Source organism: Desmodus rotundus, chromosome 3 (genome assembly GCF_022682495.2).
Source record: "Desmodus rotundus isolate HL8 chromosome 3, HLdesRot8A.1, whole genome shotgun sequence".
In the NCBI taxonomy this organism is placed as follows: domain Eukaryota; kingdom Metazoa; phylum Chordata; class Mammalia; order Chiroptera; family Phyllostomidae; genus Desmodus; species Desmodus rotundus.
The window spans coordinates 5,123,526-5,143,655 of NC_071389.1; the positions used below are offsets into that span (position 1 = coordinate 5,123,526).

Sequence of the window (20,130 nt, forward strand, 5' to 3'; positions counted from 1 at the left end):
CCAATGGGGGTCTTGCCCACACCAGGAGAAGGTGACTTCTGGGGTGGCTTCCAGCACTGGCCTTTCATTGACACCTGACCCAGTGTCCCTGTCCTAAAGAGGGTACTTGTGGGGGCTTCGGGGGGCAAGGCTGGGAAGCTGCTGTAGGAGGGGTCCTTCTCAGCAGGGCAATAGGACACTCCCAGGATTATTTACCTGCCTGGCTACTTAGAGCTTGGGTTTAACCCTTGAATCATCCCCATGGCCCCTAAGGTCCCTCAGTGCCATCTGGTGCCCAGAATCAAAGCTCTCGGGGACGGACCAGGCAGAGGCTGAGTGTCTGGGGCGGTGCTCAGAGGATTAGGGAGCCAAGGGCAAGAGCGCTGGGGGAGCCGGTCACACACACAACAGGCCCTGACCAGCCTCAACCCACCGCCCCCCTCCCCACCGGGCAAAACGGGGCTGGCGAGGTGTCTACCACACAGGTCAGTCCAAGGGTCAGGTGGTGTAAGTAGGTTAATGCTCAATCTACACAGTCCCTGGCATGGGGTAAGTGCTGCTTTACTTAAAAATGTTAGGCCGGAGACTCAAGAGGAACGTAGTCATTTCCTGGATCTGTGGTAACAAATGGCCACCACCTGAGTGGCTTAAAGCAACAGAAGTGCTTTCTCATGCAGTTCCAGCAGCCAGAAGGTCAAAATCAAGGTGCTGGTAGGATAGTGCCCACTCCAGAGGCTCTCGGAGAGGACCCTTCCTCACCTCCCCCAGCCTCTGGCGGCTCCAGGTGTCCCTTGGCTTGTGGGTACATCACCCCAACCTCTGCTGCCGTCTTCATGCAGCCTGTTCTCCGTGGTGTTCTCTCCTCTTCTGTCCCTTGTAAGGACACTAGTCATTGGGTTTAGAGCCCCCCTGGAGAATCCAGGATGATCTCATCTCGAGATCCGTCATCACATCTGCAAAGGCCCTTTTCCCAGGTAAGGTCACACTCACATTCACAGCTTCTGCCTGGGTGGAGATGTTTTGGGAGGGGTCACCACGCAACCTCGCACAGGGCCTGACGGTCGGGTGCATGACTGGTGAAAACAGGGAAAACCAGCTGCTTTAATACTCTGCCTGGTGGCAGACGGGGAGAACGGAGCACGGGAAACGTGCGGAGCGCCCAGGCTCACCACGCCAGGGCTATGGCTTTGCAAAGGCGCCCAAAGGTCTGCAGGTGGAGCTGGAATCTGAGCAGGATCTGATCAGAATCTGAGCTGGAATGCTGAGCATTTTCCGTCACTGCTCTGAAAACCCACCTGGCTTCCCTCCGTGTCCCACGTGACGGGTCACCCTGCGTGTGAGCCTTCCGCTCCGATTAGCTTCTGGAATCGATTTCTTGGCCTGTTTCTTTGCTGCTGTTGCCTGACTGCTTGGCGGCTACCATTGCGTCTGTGTTTGATCTGGCATCAGAAAGCAGCCTCTCTCTGAGGCAGGGCCACAGTCCTGCAGTCGGAGCTAAAACTCTGTCACTTTCAGAAATGTCCCAGGTTCCAGTTCCAAGTTCGTGTCTTCGAGGGGAGAGAAGCGACTGTTTTTGCTTTGGGCACGACCTGCTTCCTTTTCTTTCCCGTTCAGTTTCCAGAACCCCACAGCTCCCTGTGGGGTACAGTTTCCAGCCCCTGTGATTAAGTCACCTGGGGCTGGTCCTGAGTCAGCCACAAGTTGGGGCTGTCACGAAGGTAACTCCTTAACTCTGAGTCAGCCCAAAATTCACACACTGACACCTCCGTTTGTGAGAATCACTGATATAAACAGACACTGCCTTGAAGCAATCAGCAAGGGCCTATTTTTTGTGTTTCTTGGTGACAGCTTTATGGAGCCCGAATTCACGTACCTCCAACTCACCCACACTCTGCTTTTACTGAATTCACAGGTGGGGGCCACTGTCACCTCGATCAGTTACAGAACATCTTTACCCCCCCCAAAGAAACCCATACCCCTTAGCCCTCACCCCGTAATTCTTGCTCCCTCTAGCTGCTGGCAACCACTAATCTGCTTTCGGTCTCTATAGATTCACCTATTCTGGACATTTCATATAAGTGAAACCCATAATGTGGGGCCTTTGGGGTCTGGCTTCTTCCAGCGGTGGAAGGAGGCGGTTTCCCAGGCCACCCCTGCCGCGGCGCATCCTCAGGCGGAGCGATGTGCCATCCGGGGGACGGATCACCTTTGGTTCATCGGTTCAACCCGCAGTGAACATCTGGGTTTTCATGTTGTTTGGCTACTATGAATGATGCTTTCATAAATACTTGTGGAAGCAAGTTTTTGAAATATTGCTTTTCCTTTAGAATCGTCACCCAGATAGTGCATGAATGTCCTTAAGAGAACCCACACATGCCTCACGGGGGACAGGAGGACGGCTTGGGTGGAAAGCCCCTTCGGGGCTGTCCCAGAGGGGCTGGAGCTCAAGTGTCACCGAGCCTAATCATGGGCCTGTCACGGTCATGTGGTTTTGCAAACCTTACCAAAGTGAGAGCTCTAACCTCAGTCAATCAAATATTGCTTCTTTCTCTTCCGACTTCCCCTCCAACCCTTGCTCTCGCCCCGCCCCCATCGGGGAACCTCATATGGGCTTCAGGCCAGGGCCTGGGATGGGGGGGGGGGGGGTTGGAGGGGAGCTGGGTTTCAGGGAGTAGATTTACGTGGCTCGCCGTCACTCCGGGCACGTTAAGTGAAAAGGCTTCCCAAAACACTTCCACCGCTCATCACAGCTCAGCCCACGTGGTGAGGGGTGTGGGTGAGGTCCTGGCCAGGAAGCATGAGGCTGCATATAGCAAAAAGAGCACTAGGAGATCACTTCTCAGCCTTTTGGCCAAGATCAAGTGTGGAATGCTGGCAGATAGCCAGGCAGCTGATGGATTTTTAGAAAAACATTTTTATCTCTGGATTCAAGCATTTAAAAATTTTTTATTGTTTTAGGTTCCGCACTTTGAGGTGCCCCTGGTCTCGCGGTGGGCAGCAAGGGACCGCGGCAGGTCTGGGTCCTGTCGTGCTGGAAGCACCTGTGAGAATGTCCAAGCAGGGCTCCAGTGGAGGCCAGAGAGGCTGCCCCTCAAAGTAAGTGTGGCAGGGAGGTGACCACACGGCAGCCTCCAGCACACAGGGAGAGACACCGCAGAGACAGAGGGTGGCCTGGGCTTCTGGCACCAGGCGTCGGTCACAGAGGGGCGGAGGGCACTCTGTGTTTAGCAACAGGGAAGCCAGCGGGAACTTTGGCAGGAGCCGTGTCAGTGGCAAGGAGAGAAGTCAGGCCAAGGACAGACACGGGGTTTGGCTATGGGGGGAGAAGACGTGTGACACCGTAGTGGGAGGTTCCTGAGCCGCCCCGAGAGCAGGTTTGTAAAAGATGCCCCATCCTGGTGGGCAGGAGCCTGTGGAGGAAGTCACGTTCGGGTAAAATACAGAAAAGGAAGATGGGAAACAGACTGGTGGTTGCCAAGGCCTGGGAAGGGGACTGAATAGGTGACACATGGGGCATTTGGGGGCACAAAGTGCAACTGCTTTACACCGTGTAGCCGCTATGTATAAAACTACGGATGGGCACCAATGTGCCTCGTGGGAACGAGGCACTGGGGCTTCGAGTGCAGAGTGAGCCTTCATGCACACAGACTTTTAAAAATCAGTTGGGGGTCGGGGTCCCCAGGATGGACTGCACACTGGGACGAAGAATCTAACTGCATTTCAGATGTGTGGCCACCTCCCAGAAGGAGGTGGGGTGGGGGGTAGAATGCTATCAGAGTCACCCGAGCAACTCTGGACATGAGTGGAGACTTTAAAACTTTAGACAGAAGGAATATACGTTAAGTGCTGCATCTGGCTGGGATGTCATTTCCACTGGCACACGGGCTGGGCTAGCAGACCTGAGCCGCTGTGTCCTGAGATTACACAGACAGCTGGGTGGATGACAGGGGGCGGGAGCTGGTATTCCCACTGTCGGAGCACAGGGCTGCAGGTGAACGTGGGGGCGGGGGAGGCAAGACAGAACTGTGTGGTCCTGGTGTGCACTTGGAGACATCAGCACGAACTCACGTTTAGGTCAATATGAATACAGATGGACAAATACAGAAATCATAGATAGGCATCCACACACAGGCGACTTGTATTTACACATACGTTTCCAGTTTCATCCCTTGAGAGGGCTAGAAGCAGTGACACTGGGGTTCTCATCCCATTCTCCTCGGTTAACAGGACTCGAGGCTCCTGGGAGAGATGGCCGGTGTGAGGCCACGGGAGGGAATAGATCAGAGAAGCCCGAAGCGTCTTGGAAAGACAGGAAGTACACTCAAAACTCAACTCTGGGGCCATGCTGAACGGACGCCAAACCACCAGAGGGCCAACAGCAGAACAGGTCGGGCAGCAAGATAAATAATGCTGCACTGGGTAACAACGCAAAGCACAAAATAAATATCCAGGCGTCTATCCTGATACAAATGAATAATTGAAGAGGTGACTAAGTGGGAGAGAGAAATCTCCCATCTCCTGCACAGGAGAATTCTAAAGCAGTAATGTAGATAATGACCCCCAAGGAGCTGAAGCGTCACTCCCCACCTACTGAGCAAGGGGACAAAGAGGAACCCGACAGTGGAGACTCGGACCAAGCACCACCCCAGCCAGGGGGCCAAGGTCAACATCAGCAGTGGTAAGTCACCCCTGATGTGATGGGGTGAGAACGGCCTGGCTCCCCTCTCCTGTCTTCCTCCCCACAAATACACAAGCTCAGTCTAATCGTGAGAAAAACACCGGACAAATACAAATGAACGTGACAAGATACCCCATCGCTACCCCTCAAAGCAGTCAAGGTCATCAAAAGCAGGAACTGTCTAAGGGACCGTCACAGCCCAGAGGAGCCTAAGGAGACAGGGCGACTGGATGTCATGTGGTGTCCTGGGCCGGCTCCTGGGGCAGGGAAAGGCCATTAGGTAAAAACTAAGGAGGTCTGAATGAAGTGTGGACGTTAGTTAATAATAATGCATCAACACTGGTTAATTAATTGTGACAAATGAACCACAGTAATGTAGGGCTTTGTCACTGGGAGAAACTGGGGGGAGGGGAGGCACAGGGACTTTCTGTACTGTCTTTGCAAGTTTTCTGTAAACCTAAACAATTCTGAAATTAAAAGGTTAATTTAAACAAAACCAAAACATAGAGGAGGGGGATCATGGACAGAGCCAAGGGTGGGGAGCACTTGGCCTGGGGCAGGGACCCCTCTGCTGCAGGGGAAGGGAGGGGAAGCCAGGGTGTTTGCATGGCTCCTGGCAGGCAGCCACTTGTTTGAGGCCAGCAGCTCCGTCATCTGTTTTCTCTTTGAGGCCAAGCTGGCATCCTTTAGGGACACGGGGTTGGGGGGGAGGGGGATGTGAGCTAAGGGGAGGTTTGGGTAGGCCATGGCTGGGCGGGGCGTATCACCTACTAAGCTATGGAATAATGAGTATTTTGTTTCCCTGCTCTAGGACAAAAGAAAGCAAAGCTCTTTCTCACTCAATCCCTTTCCCCACCTGAACATATACTGGCTGGGCTTTGAGGCTGGACGCTCAGGAATTCTGGGCTCTGGGACAAAGTTCAGAGTGGTTTTTTTTTGTCTCCAAAAAGAGTTGAATAGTTTGAAGGGGGTGGGGGGACAGCTTTGGGAGTGGCAGGCAGGGAAGGGCAGACTGAGTCCTTGGGGGCCCAGGTGCATGTGAGGGAACAGACTCAGATTCTGGGGCTGAGTGGGGGGTAACCCCAGCCTCATCAAGAAGAGGGCAGCAAGGACAGAAAGCAGATCAGCAGTGACCAGAGAGGCCAGAAGTTACGAGATCCCGTCCCCGTCCCAATATCTGGGCATCAGAAGACCTTCAGGACGGATCTCCACAGGGTTGGGGGGGGCGGGGACAGGAGTGGGGAGCGGCATGAATGCCTGCTAACAAATTTGCCTTCTGTGCCCAAGGACAGGGCCCCAGAGTACGTGCACTTTGATCTAAAGAAAATCACTGTAGACTGAACTTGGTTCCTCCAAAATTCATGTTCCAGTCCTAACTCCTAGTACCTCAGAATGGCGCCGTTTGGACAAAGGGCCTTCAAAGAGGTGGTGAAGGTTAAATGCAGTCAGGTGGGGGGGCTCGAATGCAGCAGGTCATAAGAGGAGGACAGACCCCAGGAATGCATACACACAGGAACAGTCCTGGGAGGTCTCAGGAAAAGCTAAACCTCCAGCACCTTGACCTTGGGCTGCCAGCCTCCAGGACAGTAAGAAAAGCAATGTCTGTGGTTTAAGCCACCCAGTCTGTGGTCCTTGGTTGGGGCAGCCCTCCTGCCGACTGAGACATTAGGTAATCTGACGGTCCCAGATCCGAGATCAAGGAGTGACGTCTGACACCTGGACAGGTGCTTTCCTGAGCAGAGCTGGCTTGGCGGCTTTCCAGGGGACGGTTTCCTGAAGCTGTGAGATGCATCATGTGGGCCCAGCCCTCACTGTGCAGGGGTCTGCAGGGGCCCTGGGCTCCCATCCTCTGTCCTCTTCTGGGCACTTGTGCAGCCTGGGTGGGGCGCACAGTGGCCTTTCAGCCTCCGTGGGAGACCCAGTGACCGTGTTTGTTCACTCCATTCATCCAGTCATTCATTGATTCATTCCCCGGATGTGTATGCGATGCTGTGTTGCCAGGGGCCACAGATGAGCAACATCATTACGTCTTCATCACCGATACTCTAACTCAGGGCTCCGCAGTCTTTCTGTGAAACAGTAACAACTTCCAGCCCTGCAGCCGTCCTGTCTCTGCCTCTGGAGGGAAACTGCCCCAGGCAACACGTCAATACCTGGGCCCCGGCTGTTCCAATAAGATGTTATCTAAAGACACAGAAGTTTGAATTTCTACACTTTTCACATGTCACGACACATTATTCTCCTTGTGCTTTCCCCACAATTACATAAAAATGTAAAAAACACTCTTAGCTTCCAGGCTGTACAAAACAGGCCTACAGGCTGGAGTTTAACAACCCCTATTCTTTAAAAAAAAAAAACAAAACATCAAGCCAGAAGTACCGTAAAAGGACCCTGAGTGTACGTGAATAATTGCTTTTCTTTGCTTTGTTCCTTGTTGCTGATAGGGCTCCTGGTGTCAAATCCGAGGCTATTAAAAAAAAGTTACCAGGGGCTGTCTCCACGGGATAGGTACGCCTGCCTCCACGCTTCCCAGGGAGCTGTCCTGGGATGACAACACCACTCCTATCACTTCCCCAGTTCACACCTCACTGGGGACATGTGACCTGTGACCAAGTCTGCCATTCAGGAACAACATGCTTCTCAACTTCTGGGGATGGAAATGGGATCGGTGACGGTCCGGGCTGCCTGAGAGGGCACGCGGCGGCCAAGTCCCTGTACCATGTCCTTAAAACCAGGGTCGCAGAGCGGTTGAAGGATTGGCGTGTCCTTGGGGTTGCCTAAGAAGTTCTGGCAACCCCAGGCTCGTCCTGGAGCCTTGGCCGAGCCCCCCTGGCCTCCCCAGGAGGAGCCCTTGGAGTGAGAGGGGACAGCTGGAGGAAGGAAACATTTCCACGTTCCTGCAGTACAGCAAGTTCCAGGGACTGCTGCCAGGACCAGCCCGTCTCTGGCAGCCCCAGCCAAACCCCGCTCCCCGCCACAAATGAACCGAGGGGGCATCTAAAACCCACTAACTAATGGGAGGAGAGTCTCCCTCCGTGTAAAACCAAAACAGAAACACCGATTAAAGGGAGATGAGGTCTGAGCTTCACAGATTGTTTTAAAGAATTAAATGTTATCATTTTCAAGGCCACAGGGTCATTTTTTTATTGTGGACACCATTACAGATGTCCCCCATGTTTGCCCCCGCGCCCCCATCCCCTGGCCTTCGCCACACTGACGTCTGTATCCATGGTTCATGCATGTCTGTTCTTTGGCTGAACCTTTCACCCTCTTTTATCCAGCCCCCCACCCCCGCCCCTCTGGGATTTGTCAGTCTGTTCCACGTGCCCTCACCTCGGGCTCTATGTGTGTCTGCCAGTTTATTGTGCTCATTAGATTCCACGTATAAGTGAGATCTATGGTGTTTGTCTTTCCCTGACTGGCTTATTCACTTAGCACAATGCTCTCCGGGTCCGACTATACTGTGGCAAAGGGTAAAATATTTTTACAGCCTAGTAGTATTCCATCGTGTAAATGTACTGCAGCTTTTTTATGCACTCACCTACTGACGGGCACTTGGGCTGCTTCCAGATCCTGGCTATTGGAAATAACGCTGCGATGAACATAGGGGTGTATCTAGTCACCTTCTGATGGGTGTTTTAGGGTCCTTGGCTATATTCCCAGCAGTGGGATCGCTGAGTCACAAGGCAGTTCCATCTTTAACTTTTTGTGGAACTTCCATACTGCTTTCCACAGTGGCTGCACCCGTCGGCACCCCAAGACCATGGGGCTATTGAAACTAAGTTGACCGCTTTTCCCGCAGCAAGGCCGTCCCTTGCAGAACGGGTGAGAGGGAGGTCCAGGCAGGCCGAACATCCTACGCCTGTGTTATGTTTATCTTGCACGTGTTTCCTGGGCTGGTGACAGGCGGTGCAGTAAAAACTAAAGCAGGAAGGACACTTGTAAACAAAAGCTTCCAGTTGGGACTTGCAGCTAAAGTGCCCGAGGGTGCTGGGTCAGCTAGGGTTGGGACTGGGCAGCAACGAGCACAAGCCCAGTGTGTATAAAGCCCTGGAGGCATGCAGGAGTGTCCTCTGGCAGAAGATTCTGGAAATATTGCCAGGGGCAGATTGTGCTCTGAAAGAGTGGACATGAGTTTGCATTCAGCTGGGCCCCTTAGGATGGAAACCCTGAGAAGCCAAAGCCATTGTTGAGGGTGTCAGCCTTCTGCTAGACTCCCTACCGCCACCCAGGACCACTTAATTTAACGGGGCAAACATTGCCGAGGACCCACCTCACCTCGGCCAGCCCCAGAGTCACGATGGACATGTCCCTGGCAGGTCCCTGTGGCTTTCTGAATCCTCCACGAGAACATTCCAGCACTGTGGGGACACAGGCTGTCTGAGGGAGCCAGGAGTGAGCCCCACCAGATGCAACCCTGGGCCTTGGATGGTAGACACCCAGCCCCTGGTGACGGGGCCATTCTGAGCTGCTCCTGAAGTCTCCCTGGGGGCTCAGCAGGACTTGGTCCAGGGCCCCACAGTGTTACCAGCTCCTAATCAGCCTCTTCACACTTCTATCCCTCCCTCACCTCCCCTGCCTGGGACCACCCCCTGCCCCAGGCCACGCTTTGGGGAGGAGCACGGGTAGACTTTCTGACTGGGTTCTTTCTGGATGACAGAGGTGGAATACATTCAAATCCCAGACTCACGTAGGGGGCACAGATTTTCAAAGGAGCACTTTTTCCTTCCCCCTGGAGCCCAGATGGACTGACAACTTTCCTCAAACATCTTTGCTGGCAGGTGCGTGACAGTCCCCTCTTCGTAGAGGCTGTGGACCCTGGAGACTCCCTGCTCCCCTGTTCAGTCCTCACACCTGGGTTACAGAGTTCAGCAAACAGCTGGAGGGCAGTCCCAACCCCCTCTCTACCGACCCCTGGAGATTCCTTGAGCTTTCATGGAAAACAAACAGGAAGGCAGTTCTTCAAAGAATTAAAAATAGAATAAACATATGATCCAGTAATTCCACTCTTGTGCACAGACCCAAAGGAACTGAAAGCAGCGTCTTGAACAGATGTTCGTTGTGTTCATAACAATCTCATCCACACGAGCCAATAGGCGGAAGCAGCCCAGGTGACCGTGGCCAGAGGAACGGATAAGCAGAACACGGCCTGGCGCACAAGGGAGCATCAGTCGGCCTTAAAGGGGGGAACTCCAGCGCAGGCTGCAACACGGGTGGAGCCTGAGGACACTAGGCCGAGCGAAAAGACAAACACTGACTCGTTCTACCTAGGGGAGGTACTTGGAGGAGTCAAGTTCACAGACACAAAGTGGAAGGCTGGTTACCCGGGACTGGAGGCGGGAGAATGGAGGGTGAGCAGTGGGGACAGAGTGTCTGCTTGGGGGGGTGAACAGCTCCTGGAGTCGGACGGCAGTGATGGGTACACAGCCATGTGAATGTGCTTAATGCCCCTGGACTGTGGTCTTAGACAGGGTTAAAATGGCAAATGCTATGTCCGCATTATTGTGGTTAAAATAAATGAATGAATCAGAGAACAACTCAGTTTTGTGTTTAAAAAGTGGTCTGTTGCCCTGGCTGCCCCTGATTCAGTCAGTTGGGCATCGTCCTGCAAAGCGAAAGGTCATCAGTTCGATCCCCAGTCAGGGCACATGTCTGGGTTGCAGGCCAGGCCTCCAGTGGGGGTGCGTATGAAAGGCAAACGATTACTGTTTCTCTCCCTCTCTTTCTCCCTCCTTTCCCCTCTCTCTAAAATTATATAAATAAAATCTTTTTTTATTAAGTGGTTTGTTATGTCTCCTCTGGGATTCATAGGAGTTTTGTGGCAAGTTGGGGCTATTCGGGATCTCCAATCAGCAACATTTCCAGAAGCAGAGGCTCTGGGGCTGAAGAGTGAAGAGCCCGTGCTGCCCAGCATCCCTGCTGCCATGTCCTCTGCAGCCCTGTCAACACCACTGGTGGCTCCGCAGGCCTGCTCCGCCCCGAGTGTGCTATGCGGCTGCGGCTGCTCAGTCACAAAGGCAGGAGGCTGGGATTAGTGGAGTTTCAGCACGTGAACCGGGATGAGTTCAGAACATAGGTGGTAAAACCAACTCCCAAAGGTAGAAGTGTGTGTTGTTAAACCAAAACCTTCAAGGCTGAAAGGTTTTCTGAAAGAAAGGGTTTACAGAGCATGTGCCAGCCAGAAAAGGCCCAAACCGCCAGCAGGAGGCTGGATGGAGAAGGCGGACAAGCCCGCCATCCCGGGACTGGCTGGGCCCTTCTACACAGTAAGTTTAGCGGAAGAAAGAGGTGGGTTGTTCTGAAAGAATGTGTGATGGCTATAGCTAAAGGAGGCAGGGGAAGGAGGAGCGGGGCTCATTCTGGGACAGGGGCATCGTCCGCAAGGAAAAGGCATTTCTGTTTCTGAGTTGGTTCTGAGCGGCAGTTGGGAAGCTCCTGCAGAAGCAAGGTGCGGTGGCGCCTGGTGGCGAGCTGTTCTATGTAGACGGCAGGCTGGAGGTTGATCCAAAGTTTTCACATGTGTTCAGCTCGACGGGCAGTCTTTTGCTGGTCTCGGTTGGAGTCTCTTAACTGATTGTCTCTCTCGTCTCGTTCTCCCACCCTCTAGCCTGCTCTTGTTCAACTGACAACCTCTCCAAATTTGCTCCTTGACGGTGTCTATGAACACACAGCCTACCTGGCCTGGTGTTGACCTGCTTCTCCATCCCCTGGTATCTCCCCCGCTGGTGCTCACCGGGCCTCCTGCTTCCAGGTTCTCACATAATCCCACCTCAGGGCCTCTGCACCTGCTGTACCTGCTGGTTGGGACCCTCTCCCCAGGGTCCTACTGGTCTAGCTCCTTTGCAGCCTCCACATCTCGCCTAATGCTACTTCTGCAGAGAGGCCTCCCCTAACCGTCTCCAAAGGGAACACTAGATCCTTAAGCAACTCACCATCTTATTTCCTTCCTGACATTGGACGCAAAGCAATGATTTCATGTACATTTGTCTCTTCATTGATGCTCTCCTCTACTGACCTTGAGCTCCATGAGGGGTGGGGGCCATTTCTTACGCTTACCTGAGTCTCTAGTGCCTGGAGGAATTCAGAGAGAAGTTGTAGGGGAAAAAATTATCAGACTTTTCATGATTCAATGGCACCAGTAAACCCTGAACCGATTTTAGGCCAGGAAATCAACCTGTGGGTGGCAGTGTCCTTTACTGGTCACTCTCCAGTGGGGACAGTGAGGCAGGTTGTGGGACGGCAGATATGGGAAGGATGGGAGGCTTTTGTCAATGTTCAATTTCACCTGCCCATTCAACGCCCATTCAATACCCATCAGAAATGTCAAGTAGGTGGATGTTCCAGAACATATCTCAGGGAACGGGGGAAGCTGCCAATGGAAATTGGGGGTCATACGGATGGTCTTTAAAGTCTGAGACTAGAGAGGTCACCTAGAGAGACAGAAAGGCCCCCAGTCACAGCGCTGGGGGGCGTGGCAGCCTTTGGGCTGTAGTGACCACATTTCATACCACATTGTCAACTACCGAGCACGCGTTATTCAGTGGCGGCCATCAGGGAAGGATGAGAGTCAGGTATCCTCTTATCTCTGTCCTTTCCCAGCTATACAGCTCAGCTACTTCTCCCAGTCTAGTTTTCTCCATCTGTAAAGTTACCGTGGGTCATGTGACCTCCCTTATTTGTCAACAGCCAAACCACATGCCACTGGTTCTGGTGTTAGGAACCAGCCGAGCCCCTGTCCGAGGGAAGCCCGCAGTTTGGTGGGAGAAGCCTGGACACAGAGTCCCACGGAAACAGAAGGGCCCATTCTGACTCTGAGAGACTCCGTGTGTCGGGGCGATTCCGAACCACCTGGTGAAGTGAGCATTTTAAGCACCTTTTTCTAAAAGAGTCAAGTCTGCCCACCTTCCCCCTCCCTGGTCACAGATTTACAAATCAGCACAGAGGGGTGACCTGTGGGAAGATGGCTTCCAGGGCAGCGTAACTGGAAAGTGAGAGGGGGAAACTCTGAGGATACGTCCTGCTTACAGCCTCTAATCCAATCCTGGGAGGGGCTGGAGCACAGACTACGGAGCAAACTACATGGGCTCCAAGCCTCTGTGCCTCAGTCTTCCCATCTGGGAAGTGGGGACAATTATAATAGCCTCCACTTTGCAGGATTGTGGGGATGTTTGAGTGAGTTAATACAGCACAGACTCTATAAAGCTCAGATTCTGGGTCCCTTACGCACACCGGCCCTCTCCCCTTGACCCGGGCCCAGAGCGGTGGCCGGGCTCTGCCTGATCAGACTATGGCAGTGCCAGGACTGCAACCGGAGCCAGCTCCTCCAGGAGGGCAGTGAACCTGGGCTAATTTTCAGGAGCTAATGAATTATTCAAAGTCCTCTGAAGGGGGTCCTGGTTCCGCCTCCCCGGGTGATCAGGCCCAGAAAATAGCCCACTGAAAAGTGACCTGTCCCAGCCTGAAGCTGCTGTTTCACAGACAGCCCTGTCTGCCTACCGACTCCCGTGTTCTTTTACAGGAAGCCAGAGAGCTGTCACTTCTCAAAATCCTGGCAAGTACGACTGGGGTGAAGCTGCTGGAAGAAAAGCAGCTCTTCCCTTCTCAACTTGGCAAAGTGACATTCTCAGAGCACTTGGTCCTCCTGAGCCGCCCTGGACCAGCCCAGGGGCTCCTGCTGCACTGTGCTGGCCACCCCGGCTCCCTTCTGTGTACAAGCTTGTTGCATTTTCCTCTACACAGGACCAAAGCTCCAGGTATGCAGGACCCTGACACGTTTACTGGCTCTGGATGCCCTGTGCCATGCCCAGGTTTGCAACAGAGTAGGGGGCAAGTCAGTATTGTTTGCATGAATGAATGAGTGAGTGGTGTCTGCCCTGTTTCTCTTGTTCTGCCCACCCCCTCAGCGGTTGGAAGCTGCTATGGGTCTAGACATCATGGCCTCTCCCTTGGGGATGGGCACATCCATGTTGATACTCCCGACCCAGCATCCCTCAAGTTCAGAGCATCAGAGTACCAGGATACCAGGCTGCGAAGAACAATGGGCATCTCCCCAGTTCACTCTGTGGACAAGAACCCAGACCCCACTTCTCAAGGTCTCTTGCCCAATAGCCTTGCCAACTGCCAGCCACCTCCCACCGATCACTGTGACTTTAACCCCTATTGAGGGGTTGGGAAGCTAAAAGCGCAATAATAAGACTCATTATGCACCGGCAGTTTCTCCGGTGGAGGCACAATTAGTTTATGTAATCATCACCACAACCCTGGGAGGCAGGTACTGTTATCCCATCTCCTTTTTACAGCTGGGGATACAGAAGCTCGAAGAGGTTAAGTAGCTCCCAGCATTCTAGAATTGAACCCACGTGGCCTGACTCAAGGGTGGGTATGATCAACTTCTGCCCCAGCGTGGCGTAAAGCAGCTCACTCTGCAGGCAGGGGCAGCCCGCTTAGAGGCTGTGGCTTGTTGGGAGGATTAGATGAGTCGGTCCTGGACCCAGCTGTGGTGTGCGCCCTTCTCCTCCTGACTCTGCAGCTCTGTGACCTCAGGCAAAGTACTCGGCCCCTCCACCTAGGCCAGAGAAGACCCGCCTCACAGGGCTGGGGAGAGAAGGAAGTAAAGCACCGCTCCACAACTCCTCACCCACAGTTCCAATCCAAAAGCCCTGAAAATCGGCAGAGAACCTGACCAGGCTGCACCTCATTTGGTGGCAAACCTCGACCTTGCCTGACCAGGAGGCTATTTTCAGGGCGTGTTTAGATCCCACGCAGCGTGACTGTTCAGAACAGCTCTGTGCTTGACGATGGAGTGCTGCCCCGGGCCGGCAGTGTCATCTAGAATATCACGGTATCTGCACCATCTGACACCTCTAACGTCATCAGAACGGCTCTGACCTGTGAAACAGCCAGGGCTTTGGATACGGCGCCGTGCGTGTAGCATCCGCTGCACAAAACTGGCGTACAGAGCGTGCTCAGTAAATGGCAGGCTCCCCTCTCCTAGAATTACGCACGTCCTTAACCTTTCTCACCAGCCCACACCGCTTTTCTACGTTGGAATCAAGAGTTCTTGTGCGTTTCGATGGATTCTAACAGATACTGGTGAGAATCCTGGTAAAAAATGACTGTGTTCTGTACTGGTCATGGGCAGGGCTCTCCGCCCATTAAGTGCAGCCGGGGGGTGAAGCGTAGGCGCTCTGCCAAGGCATTCTCTCTGTTCAAATCCCAGCTCCGCCGCTCACTAGCTGAGCCAGCTGTTTGCCCTCTCCCTGGCATCGCAAATGGGGCTAAATCACAGTTCATACCACAGAGTCCCAGGGGACTTAAAACAGTGCCTGGCACATAGTAAGTGTTAGCAGATTTATTATTATCAGTCCGCACTCTGAAGTGTGTACCATAACCAGCCTGGTTGTACCGGTGGGGAAACTGAGGCATAGGGCGATTAAGTAACTTGGCAGTTTGGCAATAGAACCCTATGCTCTACTGCCTCTCAGAAGCTGGGACAAAAGGGAGTGTGGGAGGGAAGGAAGAGACAGGGAAAAGGGCTCTGTCTCCCCTGGGCGGTCAGACGGTCCAGCTACAAGAGTCATCGGTTAACACGAATGCCCCTCAGATTCCAAGCGCCATTCAAAATATGTTAGAAACTTATATATTCTCTGGGCCTCTTAGAATTGACATTTTACCAAAGGTGCTTTCCTCTGAGAAATGGTCGGGAAACTTGGGTTCAGGAACATTGGGCAGACAAAGGCCAGAAAAACAGGTCCCGGCCTGTGAGACTCGAGAGAGAGCCTGGCCTGTGGGGGCTGACCCTCACGCCCCTGCATCGGCCTTGCATTTAGGTGAAGGCTCAGCTTGCAGAACTTCGTTAAGACTGTAGCTGGTCCTGGCCCTGGCCAGTGTGGCTCAGTGGGTTGGGTGTCAACCCACAAAGAGAAAGGTCACTGGTTCGATTCCCAGTCAGGGCACATGCCTGTGTTGCAGCTTCGGTCCTCAGTCAGAGTGCATATGAGAGGCAACCAATAGATGTTTCTCCTCACATACATGTTTCTCTCCCTCTCTTTCTCCCTCCCATCCCCTCCTTCTACAAATAAATAAATAAATACTTAAAGCAAAACCAAAATAAAACCTGTAGCTGGTCTTGCCAATTTTTCAGCTGAAACAGCATCGGGTTTTCAAAAAAAATTAAGAGCCTCAGGGAAGGGACCAGCTTTTGAGATGGCCAAGAAGACACCAATAGTTTCCTCCAAACAGGACCAATTCTGCATAAAAATTCCTTATGAGTAATTGCAAGTCTTGTGGAACAGTCTACAAATCTCAGAGACCATCAGGGATGAGTTGGAAGTAGACGGCCAAGTATTGAGAAAGGGCAAACCAAATAGTATGTCCTTGCCCCATGAGTGTATATAAGGAAATGCCAGAGGAGCTGACGCCAGAGGACTGAAACAATACAGGCGATGGCTGTTATAAAGAAATTAGGGCCCTGGCTCAGTTGGTTGGGTGTCGTTCTGCAAAGCAAAAGGCCACCGGTTCAATTCCCAGTCAGGGCACATGCCTGGCTTATGGGTTCAGTCCTGGTTGGGACACATACGAGAAGCAAGCGATCGATGTTCTTCTCTCACATCGATGTTTCTCTCCCTCTCTTTCTCCCTCCCTTCCCCTTTCTCTAAAAATAAATAAATAAAATCTTAAGAAAAAAGAAATTAGGAAGGCAGTCAAAACATGGCATACTGTTAGACAACCATGCTGTTGAAGCAGTTAGAGAGACACAGGCAACTTTGTTTAAATAGCTGCTGAGACATTCTCAAACGTCTTTGAGAACTCAGGAAAACGTTCAGTAGGAGACACAAGAACCAAGCCTCCGGCTAGGACCTAGGTATTCCTCCTAATGGCTCCAAACAGTTGAGGAAATAGTCCGCTGCGAAAAGCATTAAAGCAGTTCTGATTTTTAGAACCCAAACAAAATTTTCTGCTTTTCCTGAAGGGGGCTGGCTGTTCAAGAAATTGAAAAGGAATTGCTAACAACATTGGCTCATTGTGACTTTTCGGTTCTCCTTCCATGTCAGTTGCATGGCTGTGCTCCTTGCCCCGTGTACACAGGACTCCCATTTTCCTCCAATAAAACTTTTATTTAAAAAAAGAAAAGAAAGAAAACACTGAAGCTATAGTTTGGCTCTAGCTGGTTCTGTTAAGGAGAAAGTGAAGGAGAGAGAGCAGCTGGGCATGTGTCCTTTGTTCCCAACCACACCACCTGCCCCAGGTCCTCCTGCCCCTGAGCGGACAAAGACCTTGCTTGTCCTCTCACTCCCTTGCTTGTCTTCTCACTCCCGGTGGAACCTCTCAGGAGAGAAACAGGCCCTGCTCCAGCCTTAGGCTGCTTACAATTCCTTGCAAAGATAGGAAACCCCAGCCCCTGGGGGTGAGGTTGGGACGCTTTCCAACAGCCTGCAGCTTTTGCAGAAAAACAGCAGTCGAGAAGCAATTAGAGATTTGACAACCTGCAGTCAGAGAAAGAAGGCTGGCAGAAACCGCAACCGGTCAGCAGAGACTGGGGGGCCCCATAACAATGGAGTGGTTACTGAGAAGCTCTCCTCCCCTGCCCCATCAAGGCTGGGAGTGGTCCCCTGGTCTGTGACAGCAGCACTCACTGAGGGCTGAGGGCATCTCTGTGAGTGACTATTGACACAGGCCTGACTCATTCCTAAACTTCACCCGTGGCGCATATATTGACATCTGGAGTGTCCCTTGCTTTTTTCTTTCTAGTCAGCTTTATCGAAATATCTGTAATTCACATACAATAAAATGTACCGACTTTAAGTGTAACTTTTGGTGCATGTTGACAAATCTATGTAAATATCCTGATCAGGATGCAGAACATGTCTGTCACCCTAAGATGTTCTTCCAGGCTTTTTTGTAGTCAAGCCCTTGCCCAACCCAGTTTCAGCCGTAGACGCTTGCTGTTCGCTGTCCCTGCCGATTAGTTCGGTCTCCCCTAGAACTCCCTGTCAGTGGAACTGTGTACTTACTCTGTGTCCGGCTTCTTTGTTGCTGTTGCTGGGTTGTTGTCGTCGTTGTTGTTTTTACTGCTACTATAAATGGAATTTTTTTAATGTAATATTCAAATTGTTTGCAGCTAGCAAAAAATTAGTTCTTTTTGGTATATTGCCCCTGTCTCCTACGATGTTGCTAAATTCACTGCATAAGTAGTTCTAGTAGTTATTAGGTTCCTTAGTACAACGAGGCCATCTGCGACTGAAGAGAGTTTTACTTCTTCCTTTCTGACCTTCTTGACTTTGATTGCTTTCTCGTGCCTTATTGCACTGACTGGCACCTCTAGTACCACGTTGAATAGGAACAGGTGCTTTTTCTGGTTGCCTGTCTTAGGGGAGCAGGCAGGCAGTCTCTTACCGTGAAGTCTGACGGTAGCTGTGGGTTTGTGGTAGACACCCTTTATCAGGTGGTAGAATTCTGTCTTGTTCCCAGTTTGCTGAGACCCTTTTTAAAAGATGGGCATTCCGTTTTGTGAAACATTTCTTCTGCATCTGTTGACATGGTCACCTGGTTTTTCTCCTGTATTCGGCGAATATGCTGCTTTGTTTCTGTTTTTGTTTTGGGAGGCTGCGAAAACATGATTTAGACACTGAGTTTTGTCTTTGCCAGCCATTTATTTAGCACAGGTTTGCTGCGAGAATTATAATAATTTCACAAGCCATCAGCACCCAGGATAATAGCTCTTAAGAAGCCAAATAAAGAAATAACATACTCCAAAGAAATGACAGATTAATTGCACTATTTATTGTTCCAGGCAAGGAGAGGTGAGAGAATAGAATTTAAATTTTGACAGAGGTGTATCTTTCTATATGAGGAGGCACTGGGAGTGAGAGGCAACCAACAAAAGAGCTGACTTCCTGCTGCCAGCTCAAAAGTGCAAATGCCCCGTTGCTAGGGAACGAAGATGCCAGTGTTGGTGGGCAGGCTGATGTCTCTCACTGGGGACTAAGCCGTAACCACCACTGTCTTCCTGAAGTACCTCACCAAGGCAGGACGCGTGCCCCGAGGGTCTCTGGGCCATTTCTTATATTAGCGAAGAAGAGTCTCCTCTGTCCAAACCGAAACTCTCATATAGTCCTCACACACTCTCAGTATTTATAGTCTAACTGTCCCCTTGCCATAGTCGTTTCTCCACATGTTCTTATGAATAAGGCCCGGGGGGAGCCCCTCAGCAGCCAGGCTGCTCTCTGCTTATCAATGACAACAGACATTAGACGTGATGAAAGCTTGGCACGACTCACATCATTCTTATATCGACACAGCATTTTTTTCTTTGTCATAAACAAGTGGGTTTGAAATCACATGAAACCAATGCACAACATATACTGAATTGGACAGATTGATTTTGGAATGTTAACCCAACCTCAGATTACTGCGGTGTATCCCATTTGATCACGATGTATTATCTATTGCTGGATTGGACTGCTACTGTTTCGCTAAGGATTTTTACCCATTTTAATCCCTGCTGTACCCCCCTCCTCCATAGCCTAGAATGCTGCCTTGAACCGAGTAAAAGCTCAGTAAGTGCGTGCTGAATGAATGAATGAGTCCAGTAGCTTCCTCCGTCTGGCTGGCAACGGAAGGGGGATTCCTAGGTAACAGCATGTTCCAAGGCATGGAGGCATAAAAGATTGTTGCATCAGCCACTAACTGGCTGTGTGACCTTGAGCAAATCTATCCTGCCTATCTGTAAAAAGGGAACAAAAACAACAGGGCTTCCAAACGCTGTGAGTATCCAACAAGATAATACACATGAGAGACCTTGGAAAAACTCTAACCTGAAGGCAGTGTTATCACTAACAAGGAGGTGGGGAGCCCCGTTTCGGTGTCTAGCCCAGCCACAGACTGACGGTTCTTGGGGAAAGACGGCAGGAGGTTGGGCGCTGCCTCAGCATTAGAGGCCTGGGTCCCAAACACCTGTGTGAGTCAGCAGCCACGATGAAGGGCGGTGCTTCAAGGATGGCAGCACCTCCTCGGGTTTAAAATTTCGTCCGGATGGGAGCAGGTCCCTCCTGGCTAACCAGGTCACATTACTTTCTCCTCCTTTGTCCTTCTGCCTCACAAATCTTCAGCTAAGGCTAACACTGACTTCCTAAGCAACTAAAGCAAGGGATTTAGGAAATTCTCGTAGCGTGAGAAACACTTTTTCTTCCTGCCCCCCTTCTTCCTTCCTTCCTTCCTTCTTTTCCCCCACATACGGAGCAGTTAGTATGGCTTTCCCCCTTTCTAGGCCTGGGAGTAATGGTTTTAATATAGAGTACTCACTGTATTTGTATTTTGGATGACTGCCCCCAAGAGTTGTTTTTAAAGAGTCCCAGCAATCAAATCCCCAGCTCCTGTGTTTGCACATAATTCCCCTTCTACTTAAGCTCTTTTTATGTTTACACTCGGGACATCTAGCAGCTTGGTCTGGCCAAGGTATTGCTTTCAACTTG

General features: G+C 51.7%; 1 long non-coding RNA gene across 1 annotated transcript; it reads left to right on the top strand.

Annotated features, from left to right (window-relative positions):
• The first annotated feature begins 847 nt into the window (after positions 1-847).
• LOC139440768 (uncharacterized) lies at positions 848-5,089 on the top strand. Its single transcript, XR_011650921.1, has 3 exons — positions 848-953; positions 2,938-3,075; positions 4,207-5,089. It is a non-coding gene; the product is annotated as an uncharacterized lncRNA (long non-coding RNA).
• Positions 5,090-20,130: the final 15,041 nt, after the last annotated feature.